General features: G+C 38.4%; 1 long non-coding RNA gene across 3 annotated transcripts in view; it reads left to right on the forward strand.

The window, feature by feature from the left end:
* The window catches only part of LOC127491050 (uncharacterized), a 331,646-nt gene that overhangs the window by 282,219 nt on the left and 32,314 nt on the right, over positions 1–17,113 (forward strand). The window contains exon 4 of one of the 3 annotated variants that reach the window (XR_016216248.1): positions 405–503. The exons of the other annotated variants lie outside the window; for them this stretch is intronic. This is a non-coding gene — a long non-coding RNA (uncharacterized LOC127491050). Of the gene's footprint in view, positions 1–404; positions 504–17,113 lie in introns of those variants that run through there. 3 annotated transcript variants of the gene reach the window in all.

Raw genomic sequence — 17,113 nt, forward strand, 5'->3', positions numbered from 1 at the left:
TGTCCTATAGAGTCAGTGTTGCCCTGAATTAGTTACACCCCTTCTGCCTGCCCATAAAAACTGTACATGGTCATTAATGAAGTGGACATGTTCACGAAGCCTGTCCCCGGTGCTTCTTGTGGAAGAGCACCTTCACCCCACTCTCCCTGGGGTCTTGCAGGATGAGTACGCATTTAACTTGTATTTTTGAATCCTTACTATAAGGCTGACATCCTATTACTGTTATTTATACAAGAAGCTAAGGCCCAAGAGGAGTAAGTGACGACAAGAATAAGAGTCACAATAAAAGATGAAGTGGTCCAGCCACGGAGTCTGTGTCCTTAACCACAACACCACGGCACCCCTCTCTGCTTAAATTCTCCCAGCTTTGCATTCTCATCCCCCTATTTCACTCTGACCTCCAGATTCCTGTATGCCACTGTCTACTTAGAACTTGGCACCTTCACTTGGATGTCTAATTGGAAGATAACAATATATCTGGGATGATGGCTATCGGATGCACTGTAAGTTTTGTTTTCTTTCTGCTGGTAACAGTGATTAAATGATATCAGATCTCTAGTTGGCACAGGACCATAACTTTAAAATTGGGATTGTTTGCTTCTTTTCCCCTAATGTTTCTCCTCTGGTGCAATTAGAGTGTGTCCCCTAAAAATATATGTTCTGGAAACTTCGTTGCCATTGCAATAGTGTTGGGAAAGAGCAGGAACTGTAAGAGATGATCAGGACTTTAAGAAGGCTTAACACAGTGTTCATGGGACGAGATTAGCTACCACAGGACCAAGTTATAAAGCGAGGCTATCTCTTGTGTTCTGACACTTGTGCATATGTCCACTGGCCCTTCTGCTTTGATGCCAAGTTACATTGCTGCACAAGGCCCTCAGTGATTGCAGACACCTGATCTTGGGCCTCTAACCTCTACAACCATGAGCTAAATGAGCTGCTGTATATAAATTATCCAGTCTCATGGGTTCTGTTAGAGCAATAGAAAATGGATTAACATATGTTTCAACTAATCTAACCAAAGAAGTCAGTTCTACTGTAAAAGCATTTCATTTCACCATTATCTCCCACCTGGACGAATATATATATATATATATATATATATTTGCTTCATTTTTTGTCCTTCTATCATTCATTCTGCTGGCAGCAACAGTGAAAAAAATATCAATATATAAATATATGAATATATCCAAATATACATGAATGTATAGTTTCCTTTGAAACTATGTTCAGTAACTTCATATTTCTCTGAGTAAAATGAAAGCTTCTAAGCTGTGGTCTGAAGAGCTCCCTCTGGACTTGGGTCTTGCTTGCTTCTCCAAGCTGAGATTCAGCACTACTCTCTCAGTCTCTGTGCTACAGACATGTGGTCAACCTTCCTGTCATGGAATGGTGCCAAATCATTGTTAACTCATAGTGGTACACTTAGTCATTATGTCCCACGTTTTATGGTGGCTGCCTTACTTGATAAAATGTCTGCACAAATATCACCTCAAAGAAGCTTCCCTTTACCCCTTCCACACCTAAGTAGATCTCCTTCCTTCCCATGACACAGTACTACCTCACCACCATTTGTTTTCTCATGGCACTTGCCACAATCTGTCATATATTTCTGTTCTCATATAGAATGTATCTATTGTAAGTCAAAGTAAACCCCATAATGTATAGACTTTTCTGGTCAGAATCACAGTTGTGTCCTCAGTGTCATAAAATAAAGTCCCTGGCCTCAAATTCACACTCATTGCTCTTTGAACCAATCAATAGAAAAATTAATTGGTAGTGAATTAATGGATTAATAACTAATTACTAACCACTGTGCTTTTTCTTGGACTATTCTAATATGCACAAGGTCGGTTGTTGACTTAGATGCCAAACGAATTCCATTTTTCCTTTTCTTATTTATTTATTTATTTATTTTGACAGGCAGAGTGGACAGTGAAAGAGAGAGACAGAGAGAAAGGTCTTCCTTTGCTGTTGGTTCACCCTCCAATGGCCGCCGCGGCCGGCGCACCGCGCTGATCCGATGGCAGGAGCCAGGAGCCAGGTGCTTTTCCTGGTCTCCCATGGGGTGCAGGGCCCAAGCACTTGGGCCATCCTCCACTGCCTTCCGGGGCCACAGCAGAGAGCTGGCCTGGAAGAGGGGCAACCGGGACAGAATCTGGCGCCCCGACCTGGACTAGAATCCGGTGTGCCGGCGCCCAAAGGCAGAGGATTAGCCTAGTGAGCCGCGGCGCCGGCCCCTTTTTATTTTTAATTACTACTTTCTGTTCTAGCTAACTACCAGCTATCCAGGGACACTTTTTAAACTGCTGTCCATAGGTCTTCTGAAGTAGGATTTTATTTCTAAAATTTACTGCAAAGACTTTGTTTTGTCACATACCATGATGTATGATAAGGACTTTTTATGAAAATCTGAGGAAACTTTGATACCATTTACGATCACTTCTGTTTAGCAGTATAAAAACCCCAAAATCAAACTGTCTTAAGGAAAAGGGAATTCATTGACCTAACTAACTGAAAAGTAGAATTTTCTCTTTTACCAGAGAGCTTCCTTTGGTTGGTATTGTTTTCGGGTGGACTTTAAACTGGAGAAGGTGGCTACACCCCAGGTTAACTATAAACAGAAAGAGGGAAATTCTTCATTCCAAAAGTCTAAAATATAGTTCAAACCACGTATTTATCACTCCAAAGGAAAAAGAAATCAGGATGGGGCCCTCAGGGTCCAAATTCGCTGAATCTTCACCTCAAAGTTCAGCTCAAATGTTTCCTTTCCTGCCTGCTACATTTAAAATAGGTTCAACTTCTTCATAACACTTCAAACAATCTGATATGACTGCCTAAATTATTAGTTTATTTGTTTCCTCCACCATAATATTATCTCTATGACAATGTGACTTATCAGTTTTGTTTATCGCTGTCATCTCAGCCTATAATAAATTGTAGGCATTTGATAAATAAATAAATGACTAAGACTTTAGGCCAAATGTAACACAGAGAGGTTCCCAACAGGGACTAGTAGAAGAAGGATAAGCAAATGACCAGTATCAGAAGTCTTTGAACCTTAGCACATGGCCTTCCGGAAACCAATTTTGACTGAGCTGAAGACTCTTACACTATGGTTCTGATTCTTATCTTTCTTCCAAATTAATTGGTTACAATTGATCAAATTGATAAGAAAGATATTGTAATGATGTTAAATTTTTTTCATGTATATCTAAGGTACACTATGTTTTCCAATTCATTTTTCAAATTAACCCTTGTTAATAAATAATAATAATTAAAATTAGCCACCATTAGTACTCATTTTATTATTATAATTTAGACTCTAATCATTCCATTCTATTTGAATTTTGATTACCTTTTTAAGAAAATGGTTGTTGTTTCAGTATAAGTCACATGCATCATCATATAAAAATTCAAGGATTATAATTGTTTTGAAAAAAAGACAAGTGATCACTTAAATGCTTATCTCTCCAAATATTATTTTCTTTGCAAAGTTATAGCTAAAAAGAGGTGATAGAGATAGTTAGATATCAATAACATTATAAGATATGACATAATTTAAAACATTTAACTAATTATATTTAATATGAAAAATTAATTGAAGGAATTGGTGTTTTATTATACAAAATATTATTATATTGTTATATCTATTAACTTAAAGACTAATCATGAAAAACATTGAGGAAGCAAAATCAATTTAAGTACTTCAGACTTAGAATACTTATTTGCATTTATAATTCATCCCACTTTCCAATTGATTATGCTTTAACTTTGCAGAAACTGAGAAAGTTTTCCTATATCTATGTGCATGGTGTTTGCTTGCATTAGTAAACATACTTATAAGAGTTCTACGTCACCTGCACTTTCATCTACATACTACAGACATTTATTCTCAAAAATAACCTTAAAAAGAGTAATTATTAATAATTCTCAATTGAACATACAACTGAAAGTGCCAAAGCTGAAACTATGAGGATCTAGTCCAGAACATTCTGTGTCCATTATACAATGCTGTATTGCCAATGTTTGACCATATATATTCACCTAATAATATTTAATATGGAGTATCTATTCTTTTACCATATCTGACACATTTTCACATGTACCCCTTTGATAAAACTCTAGAACTTTATTTATTTTCAGAGGATTTTTCCCCAAAATTTCTGATATGTCCTATGTTCTCTTTGTCTCTAAATTTTTTTTACTCTTAAGGACAAATTTTTGGTAGGATATTCTTGGGTCACATTTTTTTTCTTCCAATATTGAGACATTGCTTCATTGTACTCTGGCACTCAATTGCAGTGGAAAAGTCTGAAGCCTGCCCAATTACTTTTCACCATTAAGTCAGTTGATTTTCCTCTCTGGAGACTCGTAAAATGTTTGGTAGGCCTTGAACATGATCAAATGATGACTTGGCCTTTATGTTTCCATACCAATTTTTCAAGAAGGAGAAGATGTATTTTTACTTGAAAATTAATTGTTATTTATAATTTTAGTAAAAAGTATTCTACTATACTTTTGAATTTGTATTTCTTTTTAATCTTTGATCTTTTTCCCTTGAATTAAGCTGTTATGTCATATTGCTACTCAATTTGCTTTTTTTAGCACCATGGTTTTTAACTCTGGTCAGTTTTATTATTTTCTGTATATTGTCTTAATCCTTCCATTCTTCTACTGTTTTTAGTTAACATTTTGAAATATGTCCAGAGATAAGTAACAGAGGCCTGCCCTCCAAATGAAACTATTCTAGCAGCACCCTATATTACCTGGAAGAAGGAGAATCAGGCAACTCCAGTCCCTCTAGTCTTTCTGTATCATATAAGAGGAGGGAAAAAAGGTTAAGGAATGTTTGTTTCTCTAGGTCATAGCCCAGAACATCAAGTGCACTAAAATCTAAAATTTAAGAAGACAGAATGCTTACCCATCCTAATACTTAAGGTTACAGTATAAAAACAATGGATTATAACTGAGAGAGATTGAAGACATGGACTCTATTTAATAAAGAGTTTTTAGGGAAGTCAGAGTCAACAAAAATTTTTGAAAACACTCAATAAGCAAAGTAGAGGAAACTGAAGCTCCTGGCACTGACAACTACAACAGTCATTAGATGCATTGCAATCCCTACTCTGTTTAACATGAGACCTCATAATAAAGCCTCATTACCTTAGTGCTTTTACCCATTAACTCATGCCAAGTTTTCAACCAAAATAAAATTATAGAACTTGCTAAAAGGCAAGAAAAAAATAGATGGATGAGATAAAGAAAATACCAGAACAAGATACATGACCTTGATTTTGGAATTATCAGATAGATCATTTAAAACATTTATGTTTAATCTGTTAAGAACTCTAATGAAAAATAACAATATGCTGGAACAGATGGATAATTTAAATGGCATTCTAGATATCAGACACTGTAATAGAAATGAAAAATGCTTTAGATGAGCCATGAAAGAAGCCATAAGCAAGGGCCGGCGCTGTGGCATAGCAAGTGAAGCCACCGCCTGCAGTTCAGGCATCCCAAATGGGTGCTGATTAGAGTCCTGGCTGCTCCACATCCAATCCAGCTCTCCACCAGGACCTGGGAAAGCAGTAGAAGATGGCCCACGTCCTTGGGCTCCTGAACCCATGTGGGAGACCCAGAAGAACCTTTTGGCTCCTGGCTTCAGATCAGCGCAGCTCTGGTCATTGCAGCTAATTGGGGAGAGAACCAACGGATGGAAGACCTCTTTCTTTTTCTTTTTGTCTCTCTCTTCCTTTCCTTCTCTCTCTGTGTAACACTTTCAAATAAATAAATAAATCTTCAAATAAAAAGCCATAAGCTTGAAGATACATTAATGAAAACTTCCACAACTGAAATATACAAAATCAAAAAAAGGAATGAAAAGAAATGAAATACCCAAGAATTTCAGGACAATTAAAAGAAGACATAATATTTGTGTAATGAGAATACTGGAAGTATAAGAAAGATATAAAGAAACAACACGGATATTGGAAAAAATAATAGAATGTTGCAAAGTTAATGACTGACACAAAACTGCAGATCCAGGAGGCTCAAAAAAAAAAAAAAAAACACACACATAGGATAAATACCAAAAAACATTCATCTGTGGAATCTCGAAAAGAGTTCAGGTAGGGTTAGGAAGCCTTATCTCTAGAGGAATATGGATAAGAATACATTGGATTTTTCATCAGAATTTATGCAAGCAGGAACAGAATAGGGTGAAACAAAGTGTTGGGAGAAAAAATATCTTAGAATTTTGCATCCTTTGAAATTATCTTTCAAAAATGAAGAAGTAGAATTTTTCAGGCAAAAATAGGTGGAGGGAATTTGTCATTGGTGGACCTGTCTTGCTAGATGTTTTCTGAAGTTCTTTAAGGGCCAACATTGTGGCGGAGCCATTAAACCTGCCTCCCACAATGCCAGCATTCCATATAGATACTGGTTCAACTCCCTGATGCTCCACTTCCCATCCATCTCTCTGCTAATGGCCTGGAAAAACAGCAGAAGATGGTCTAAGTGCTTGGTCTCCTGCCACCCATGTGGAAGTCCCAGAGGAAGTTCCTGGCCCCTAGCTTCTACCTGGCCAAGCCCTAGCCCTTGTGGCCATATGTGGAGTGAACCAGCAGATGGGAGACCTCTTCCTCTATTTCTTCCTCTCCCTCTCTCTCTGTAACTTGGACTTTCAATTAAATAAATACACCATTAAAAAGGATAAGAAAAAATTTCTTTAGTTATGAGAATGATACTGATTAGAAACTTTCATTAAGAAGGGCTTAAGAGTAGATATACATGAACATAAAATAAAATGTTTTATTTCTGTCATTTTAAATTTATCTAATGAGTAATGTTTTGTTAAAAATAATAATGAAAATAATATACTGGTTGTAGATAGTACATGGATAAATGAAATTAATAACAACAATTCTGTGAAGGATAACAAGGAAAATTGGGAACACTCTATTTATAGGAGTTTTATTCATACTTGCCCAAACCTAGAAGCAGTCAAGATATCCTGCAATAGGTGAGTGGATAGATATTTGTATATTCTTCCAGTGGAGTATAATTCAGAAATGTATTTTTTAAAAACTGAACTATCCAGTTACAAAAGACTAAAGGAAAATTGAAAAATCTGCATGTTGTATGACATTCTGGAAAAGGCAAACCTATACACAGTGAAAAGATAAATGGTTAACAAAGGTTCAGTAGGCATGGGTAGGGTTGAATAGGTAGAACGTGAAGGATAAGGACTTTTAGGACAATGAAATGGTCCTGTAAGATACTGTAATGATGAATACATGTCATTACGCATGTGTCAAAACCCACAGAACTGTACAACAGAACTTGAGATCTTTAATATAAACCACAGACTTTATTTGATAATACTATATTAATATTGTTTCTTTACTTATAACAAATGCCCCACACTTATATGCAATATGCTAATAATTATTATTATGTGCAGGAATGAGGAAGTTATTATGAGGATCTCTGTTCTAAATTCAGTATTTCCATTACCAATAAAAGATCAATACTTTCATTTATCCACTAATCGCCTTTTTATTTACCTAATATATCACAGACACTGTATTTGGTCCACATTCCCCTGGAATTCTAATGGTGCAATAAGAACACAAACATAGAATACAGTAGTGGATTAAGGAGAGACCAAGTTTTAAAATGAAGGGATTCTTCTCAGGGGTCCTATTACTGTCACTGTTACCTCACTTATAGATGGGATCCTTCACTGGTCTTCAAGGATCACACACTGTGTAGATTATACGTACACTCAACAAGTTTTGTGTCTTTAGCAAATATTTTTTGTTAACCAAAACATTTGAAATTAAAAGAAGTTTTCACTAGAGCAGGAAACTGTATCACACAGTGCATTTATGGCATTTTTACTGCAAAATATTCTCTGACATCTGACTTTTAAAGTTTACACATACATGTAAATGGTAGCAGTCTTAGCTCTTTGGTCCTGAGTTTTCTAACTCTGATATTTGCTCTGTTATGATTCATATCTAGTCTTCTCTTGACCGGTGTTTTTGGATGTTTTCTAATTTGGTTGAATCACTTGCTCTGAATTAAATAAGTTAATTCATGTACTTGTTTACAAACTGGTATGTTTTTCATTTTGGCTTTCAAAGCTGGTGTAGGTGAATAGGCTTTTTGCTCTGAGCTTGACGCAGATTTCAAAACATCATCCAACTTTCACTCTTTCTGTACCTCAATTATTAATTTTACTCTACTCTTTGTAACTTGAGAGATAGCTTTCTTTTTTTTAAGATTTATTTTATTTATTTGAAAGAGTTACAGAGAGAGGTAGAGAAAGAGAGAGAAGTCTTCCATCCGTTGGTTCACTCCCTAGATGGCCACAACAGCCAGAGCTGTGCCGATCCAAAGTCAGGAGCCAGGAGATTCTTCCAGGTCTCCCACATGGGTTCAGGGGCCCATGTCCTTGGGCCATTTTCTACTGCTTTCCCAGGCCATAGCAGAGAGCTGGATCAGAAGTGGAGCAGCTGGGACTTGAACTGGCACCCATATGGGATGCCGGCGATTCAGGCCAGGGCGTTAACCCACTGTGTCATAGCACCGGCCTGGAGAGATAGCTTTCAGTACAGTTTTTACAAGTTGCCCCTAAAATTTTTCTCTCCTGGGATCCAGCATTGTGGCATAGCAGGTTAAGATGCTGCTTGCCATGCTGACATTTCTTATCTGAGTACAAGTTCAAGTCTCAGCTTCTTCACTTTGATCCAACTCACAGGTAATGTTCCTGGGAAGGCAGCTGAGTATGTCTCAAGTTCTTGGGCCCCTACTACTGACACAGGAGAACAATGTTGAGTTCTTGGATCCAGCTTTGGTCTGGAATAGCCCCGACCATTCAGGCCATTTGGGGAGTGAACAGCAGATGGAAGATTTCTTTCTCTGTCTCTCCTCCTCTCTCTCTGTCACTCTGCCTGTCCAATAAATAAATAAACCTTTCAAAATATAAAGTAAAAATTTTCTCTCCTTGTCTCATAGATTGATTCACTTACAGTAATTTTCCAGATATTAGTTTTTAAAAATATTATTGCCATTGTAATTATCAAAAGGAATTCATAATGGATGTTTATATAGATATAAAACTCTTAAGAAAGAAGTTAAAAATGGGATTTAGGCTTATTAATATTTAATGAAATATTTGAAAAAAGTACTGATATGGTACATCAGGTGACATAATCACCAAAGCTGTAAATTGAAATCTTTTCCATCTTTGCTTATAAATTTTAAAAGTCAGACATGTTTCTGTTTTCTAAGTGAAAATTTAGGTGTTCTGTTTGAAATTCTAGGCAATGTTTTCATATAAAGGACTACAGAATTTTATATTTCCACTTAATGCACTATGTTTAGTCTGAGCTTTAAATTATCTATAGCACATCATTTTATGCAGTTGTTACTTTTTTTTTTTTTTGAGTGTTCTATCGTTAGTCATTTACAATGAAGAAATGACTTTCCTTAGAAAGTCCTTAGAACTAAATATAAAATCTTTAGTGTAACCTAAGGTATATTTCCTGAGGTGGTCTCCTACCTTTCTAAATTTCTACATGCTGAGTCACATCAGTCCTACAATTCCTCCAATAAACCAAGTTCTTCCCCACTTCAGTTTCGTTTGCTGTGTTGTTCCCTTTGTGTTGTATGTGCTATTATTTCCTTATCAAAAATACTACTACCAACCATCTTTGTCTCACGGGAGGTTTCATGGAGCCTCGAAACCAAATTATGTTTCTTGTGATTATCCTCCATAGTATCTTGCTTTATTTTTTGTATGTTTAACTGAATATTTTGCGTTTATTTATTAAACAATTTAATTTCCATAAAACTTGAATTCTACTAGTGCAAAAATCATGTCATCTTTTCCCACCTATGAGTTCTGTTGCTGGGACAAAGGAGGATGCCAATCATTTTCTGCTAAATGAAGAATTTACAGTTTCAAAATTTATATTGTATGGGCATTTAAAGTACTCAATGCCTTGAGAGAAATTAACACAGAAATACATCAAAATCAATTAAAATCTAGGAAGATCACTAGGACACTATTTGTTCATATTGTTCAAAAATCTATTGTTGCAAACAGTACTTGGTATTGGTGTTTACTCATTGTATCTTGTGTCAGCACTGAAACTGGTGCCAATTACTGGATACTAGCTTGAATGAAGTACCATTGTAGCCACTTGGGGAGCAGTCATTTAGTTTCTCTAATTTTTCTCCCACTCATCATTTTATAATAACTCTCCCTTCATTCATTTGAGCAGTTTCTATTGAATGCTGACATTGCCAATCACAGATTGGTATTAAGGATTCAAAAGTGAGTAAACACTCTAGGCTTCAAAGCTAGGGAGGTTTTAGAAAGCCGTAAAGAAAATGTGGTAACAATTCTGCATTCCACACATATGTAAGTATATTCCATTTTGTGTAAATATACATACACACTCACATATGCACACTTGCACACACATAGAAGACTGATGGGAAGTACACCCAAACGTTAGTAATATATATATGCATTAAAATTACAGATAGCTGGTGCCGCGGCTCACTAGGCTAATCCTCCACCTTGCACCGGGTTCTAGTCCCGGTCGGGGCGCCAGATTCTGTCCCGGTTACCCCTCTTCCAGGCCAGCTCTCTGCTATGGCCCGGGAGTGCAGTGGAGGATGGTCCAAGTGCTTGGGCCCTGCACCCCATGGGAGACCAGGAGAAGCACCTGGCTCCTGCCTTCAGATCAGCGTGGTGCGCCTGCCGCAGCACACCGGCCACGGCGGCCATTGGAGGGTGAACCAACGGCAAAGGAAGACCTTTCTCTCTGTCTCTGCCTCTCACTGTCCACTCTGCCTGTCAAAAACAAACAAACAAACAAAAGATTACAGGTAATATTGTTTTATTTTATTTTGTACAATTACTATTTTCCATAATTTTGATGATTTTTAATCATTTTATTTATTAATTTGAGAAGAAAAAAGACACAGAGAGAGATCTCAGCCACTGACTAACTCCCAAATGCTCTCAACTGCCTGGAGTGGCTGGCCCAGGCCAAAGCTGGGAGCCCAAAATCTATTCAAATTTCTAATGTATGTGCCAGGGACCCAATTACTTGAGTCATCACTGCTGCCTCTGAGAGTCTTCATTAGCATAACTTTGGAATCAGGAGCCAGAGCTAAGTCTTGTACCCAGGTACTGTGATATGAAAGTGGGTGTCCTACCTGGTGTGTTACCCACCACGACAAATGAACACCCCCATTTCTCAAAGTCTTAGTTTTAAGCTTAAAAATAGTCATCTGCTATTTGCTTAATAATATGAGTAAATTATCTGTGGAATCATGTCACCTGGAAAAGCCAGAATTCTTTATGTCAGTTTTTATGATAATGTATTTAATAGTCCCTTCAGTATTAAAGTCAAAACTCTGACTTTATTATTGTATGAATATTGTATTATATGAATATTATTAATTTATCAACGGAAAATATGATGCTTTACTCTCCTAGTTAATTTACTTTGTAATTTTATTGTTCAATTACTATTTTTTTTATTTTTTTTATTTTTTGACAGGCAGAGTGGACAGTGAGAGAGAGAGACAGAGAGAAAGGTCCTCCTTTGCCGCTGGTTCACCCTCCAATGGCCGCCGCGGCCGGTGCACTGCGGCCGCTGCACCGCGCTGATCTGATGGCAGGAGCCAGGAGCCAGGTGCTTTTCCTGGTCTCCCATGGGGTGCAGGGCCCAGGCACCTGTGCCATCCTCCACTGCACTCCCAGGCCACAGCAGAGAGCTGGCCTGGAAGAGGGGCAACCGGGACAGAATCCGGCGCCCCAACCGGGACTAGAACCCGGTGTGCAGGCGCCGCTAGGTGGAGGACTAGCCTAGTGAGCCGCGGCACTGGCCTGTTCAATTACTATTAATCACTGCCTAGTTTAGCAAAAAAAAAAAAAGCACAGCACACCTAGTAAAATTTAAAATTCAAATAAATGATAATTTTTTCACTCATTTAAAACTTTCTGTCTGAGAGGCAGAGAGAGAAAAAAGAGAAAGCAAGCAAGAGACAGAGATAAACAGAAATACAGAAAAAGCTTCTATTCTCTGGTTTACTCCCCAGATGCCTGCAATGGCCAGAACCAAGCCAGGTGGAAAGCAGGAGTTAAGAACTTAATACAGGTCCCCCACATTGTGTGGCAGGGACTCAACTACTTAAGCCATCACTGGTACATCCCAGTGTCTGCATGACCAGGAAGCTGACGTTAGTAGCAGAGCCAGGTATCAAATCCAGATACTCCAGTACAGGATGTGAGCATCTTAACCATGCAATCAAACATCTTCATTTTTGTTGTAAGTAGGTTCCTGTAGCATTTTATACCAAAAAAACTATGAGTTGTATACTTGAAATTCAAATTAATAGAGCATCCTATATTTTACCATTAATTCTAATTAGGTCAGAACTCAAATAAGAAAAAAAGGAAGAGTGAATCTCTTTATATCTCAACTCATCAGTACAAAGATTGCTTATAGAACCTTGGCATTTCTCCAATGGCAAGGAATTTAAAGTTCATCTAGGAAAGTAAAATATACAATACTTAAATACTCTCAGGAGGTATTCAAACGAAATAAGGTTTCACTGAAGGCAATTGAGTCTTGATCAAGGAGGATGGAGGAACTGGTTTAGAGACTCAGGTCAGTGGCAGTAGGCCAGGGGTGATTATTAATTCTTTGAAACCCAAGGTGATACCCTTGAAGTTGCCTGAAATGTTAAAAGTATATATAGTGTCAGAGCATAGCAGAGTCTAGTATTTCTGAAACGTGCACCCAAAGAGATTTCTTTGTTTTACAGTGGCCAGCATGAGTCACTATGGAGCATGATAAGATGTTGTGGGTTTTGGGTTTTTGTTTTGTTTTGTTTTTTACAGAACAGTCTGTTTCAAGTAGGTTTGAGACCAACAACCTTCCTTAAGGGTTAGCGAAGTACATAATGTAAGTTGGAGAAATTGTGAATGCCCTTAATATTAGTCAGGGTTCTACAGAGAAACAGAAGTTAGACACATTTGTATACATCTTATATGGATTCTGCTTTATGTTAAGGAATACGCTTATAATTGTGGAGCCTGGTAATTTCAAAATTCTCAGGGTGGTCTCACTGGAAACTCCTCCTGTAGGGTTTCTAACTTACAGTCTTGAGGCTGAAATATTTCTTCTCTGGCATACCTATTTCCCCTGTTAAGGCCTTCAACTGACAGGAGGATCTACATCTTCCTTATCAGGGTAATCTCCTTTATGTATAACCGATCGAAGCCAGCAATGTGGCATAGCAGGTAAAGCTGCCGCGTGTGACACCAGCATCCCATGTGGGTGCTGTTTCTTGTCTCAGCTGCTCCACTTCCCCTACAGTTCCCGGCTAAAGGCCTGGGAAGAGCAGCAGAAGAAGGCTCAAGTGCCTGCCCCTGCCACCCACCTGGGAGACCAGGAAGAAACTTCGGCTTGGCCCAGCCTGGGCCATTGTGGCCAGTTGGGGAATGAACCAGTGGATGGAAGATCTCCTCTCTCTCTCTGTGTGTGTGTGTGTGTGTCCCTCTCTCTGTGACTTTGCCTTTCAAATAAATAAATTTTTTTAAAAAAGTCAATGATTATAGCTGTTAGTTTCATCTACAAAATATTTTCACAGTAACCTCTAGACCATTACTTGACAAAACTGGCCACCATAGCCTAGCCCAGGTGACATAAACCCTGTTAGCTGATAATCATTTCTTCTGGAACATAGGCTGAAGAACTTCTACTTTGCAGTTAGATGTTCTCTGAATGCAACATTTACAATTCTGTAACCTTGAAAAGTCACCTAATCTCAGATTTCTTGTAAAACAGATACAGCAATACCCTTATACAGTTAACATGAGGACTGGATGAAGGATCTTTGAAAAGTACATGAAATATGCATATTATGAAAACACTACACATGGATTTCCCAAGTGTTTTGAACCAAAATAAACTTCCCATTCCATTTTAGCACAAACTTTTTGAAATATCATCATATATTTAAATGGTGTATTGCATGTATGTGTGACACAACTTCTAATATACAGCAAGAATTTCATAAATTTAACTTTGGTTTACATTGATAGTTATTACTACCCTGTAAAACATAATGATTTGTATTAGAACTAGTGTTATTCATGGGTTATTTAGCTGGATGTCCAAGAAATACTGAAATTTGACCTGAGCCACATTTCCTCATCGTGGGCTGTTTTCTAAGGCAGCCTCACTACAAAGAACATCCAAAAGTATGAAAGTAAACACCAAGTTATTGTTAACCAGTCTATTTCCTGACATCTTTGTTAAACCTTCCCGATAATACAAATAATTTTCCAAAATGGGGCCACTGGTAAATAATTTACCCTCTGGCAGATATAGGAAGTGTGAGAGATGACGTGGGAGAAGATCAAATGTACACCTTGACCAAAGCTCTCTGACAGCAGATCCCATCAGGAGAAAAAGAACCTGTGCCTGAAGGGGAAGCAGGAAAAAAAATAGAGATGCATTCAAAATCCAATTTGTCTCTGCCCATTTTTCTCAAGCCTGCCATTTCTTTTAAAAGATACTAAGTGGTCAGTGCCACGGCTCACTTGGCTAACCCTCCGCCTGAGGCACTGGCACCCTGGGGTTCTAGTCCCAGTTGGGGCGTCGGGTGCTAGTCCGAGTTGTTCCTCTTCCAGTCCAGCTCTTTGCTGTGGCCCGGGAGTGCAGTGGAGGATGGCCCAGGTGCTTGAGCCCTGCACCCACATGGGAGGCCAGGAGGAAGCACCTGGCTCCTGGCTTTGGATCAGCGCCGTGCGCAGGCCGCAGCATGCTAGCCGCAGTGGCCATTGTGGGGGGGGGGTGAACCAATGGAAAAAGGAAGACCTTTCTCTCTGTCTCTCTCTCTCACTGTCCACTCTGCCTGTCAAAAAAAAAAAAAAAAAAACAAAAACAAAAACACAGCACCAACACTTGTCCTCCTGTGGACTCAATTTTAGGCTTCAGGATGCCTTGATGAGGGCCCATCTGAATCTTCATTCACCAGACTGGGGACAATAGGTGAACATGGAAATATGCTTTCCTATAACAAAGTCTACAAAGAGAAGGAATGAAGGCTGTAGGAATAGTTGGAGAAGCAGTCATGAGAAGAGGCAATATGGACAAATAGGAGATTGGAGTAATTGCAATTTGAATATTAAAGAAAGAGTCAACTTTTTTAAGTCCCAAGCTCCTGTGTCTTAGTAATGCCTTGTTTAAATATATGATTCAATGCAGTATTTTCCAAACTTCCATCATCCCCAGACCACTGTAGTCATTTCTTCATATCTACATAAAACTGTTCTATTACTTAATATTTTTATTAAATCAAGTGAAAGTTGATTCCTTCACAAATTTAGCCCTATATGTCTAATGATTTCTGTGAAATCATGTAGACAGTTGTTTGAGTATGTGTGTCACATTCAAAATAGATTTTAAATCTGCCTATGTAAACTGCCAAGTTTCTTTTTTTATTTATTTTTTTTATTTTTTGACAGGCAGAGTGGACAGTGAGAGAGAGAGACAGAGAGAAAGATCTTCCTTTTGCCCTTTTGCCGTTGGTTCACCCTCCAATGGCCACTGTGGCTGGCGCGCTGCGGCCAGCGCACCATGCTGATCTGATGGCAGGAGCCAGGTACTTATCCTGGTCTCCCATGGGGTGCAGGGACCAAGCACTTGGGCCATCCTCCACTGCACTCCCTGGCCACAGCAGAGAGCTGGCCTGGAAGAGGGGCAACCGGGACAGACTCTGGCTCCCCGACAGGGACTAGAACCCGGTGTGCCGGCGCCACAAGGCGGAGGATTAGCCTAGTAAGTAGCGGCGCCGGCCCAAGATAAGTTTCTAATTCAGCCAACTGGAAGTGTGTCAAAGCTTTGGGAGACATTTGTTTTCCGTGGGTGAAACTATAGGTTTCAAATTACATTTCCGAACTCTTATTATCTTGACAAATGTTTGTCAATTACAGTGTCAGAATGTTTTATGCACGTTGTTGCAGGGATAATCGATGAAAATCAAAGCTGCTGCTCTCACTGAGTTTTGTATCAGCGGAGGAAACAGGCAAAAAAGAAAAAGAAATGTTTGTCAAAATGATACGTGCTATAAAGAAAATAAAGCAAGTGAAGAGGAAATTATGTTCCTGAGAAGGTATAATTGTATTTCAGTCCAAGTGGAACCAGTATCTGCTCCCCTCTCTTTTTTTGATGATCATTCGGAGACAAGACAGCAAGGAGGGTAAAAACAGAAACATAAAGAAGCTTCTATAAAAATAAGCAAACACAACGTGGTTATACTGGCAAGCAATCCTGACATTAAATAGGAGAAAGGATTGTCCAAACATTGAAAACAAACTGAATGCAGAAAAAAGAATTTCCTGGCTGCAGAGCTTATGTAAAAAGCCATAAGTAATGTTTATTTTTAAGTTGATGGAATAATCCTAAGATTCAAAACCCTGTGTTTTATTTAGAAGACTGGGGACAGGATACCTGCCTAAATGCTAGGGACTTCTGTGGGATGGCTTGATCTTGAGGGAAAGAAGATACAGACAACCCTCACTGAAGGTCAGGGCATGGGAATCAGACACTGCGGTTGCCTGCGAGCTGATGTTCTCAATATTTTTGCTCAAGTAAAATTAAAGAAATTTCTCACACACATTAACCTAGAACATAAAACATTTCCCACCATCCTGGAGCATCACACCAACCCATATTTTGAAAACATCTCCTTCAAACAATTGGGCCAACAGAAAAATATTTTATTCAAAAATGAATTATCAAAGCAGAATGGGCAATATATAAGCTTTTTTATTTATTTTCATGCATTTCATAAACATACAACTTTAGGAATATAGTAATTCTTCCCACCGTACTCACCCTTCCAGCCACACTCCCACCCTCTACCTCTTCCCTCTTCTGTTCCCAGTCTTGTTTTTTATTAAGATCTTTTTTCATTTAACTTTATACACAGAAGATTAACTCTGTTCTAGGTAAAGAGTTCAACACTCTGTATGAGAAAGAAAAAGAAAAAAATGTTTCTCAACAGT

The sequence above is a fragment of the Oryctolagus cuniculus genome, chromosome 11 (assembly GCF_051225735.1).
Source record: "Oryctolagus cuniculus isolate XC-2025 breed Fujian yellow rabbit chromosome 11, ASM5122573v1, whole genome shotgun sequence".
NCBI lineage: Eukaryota > Metazoa > Chordata > Mammalia > Lagomorpha > Leporidae > Oryctolagus > Oryctolagus cuniculus.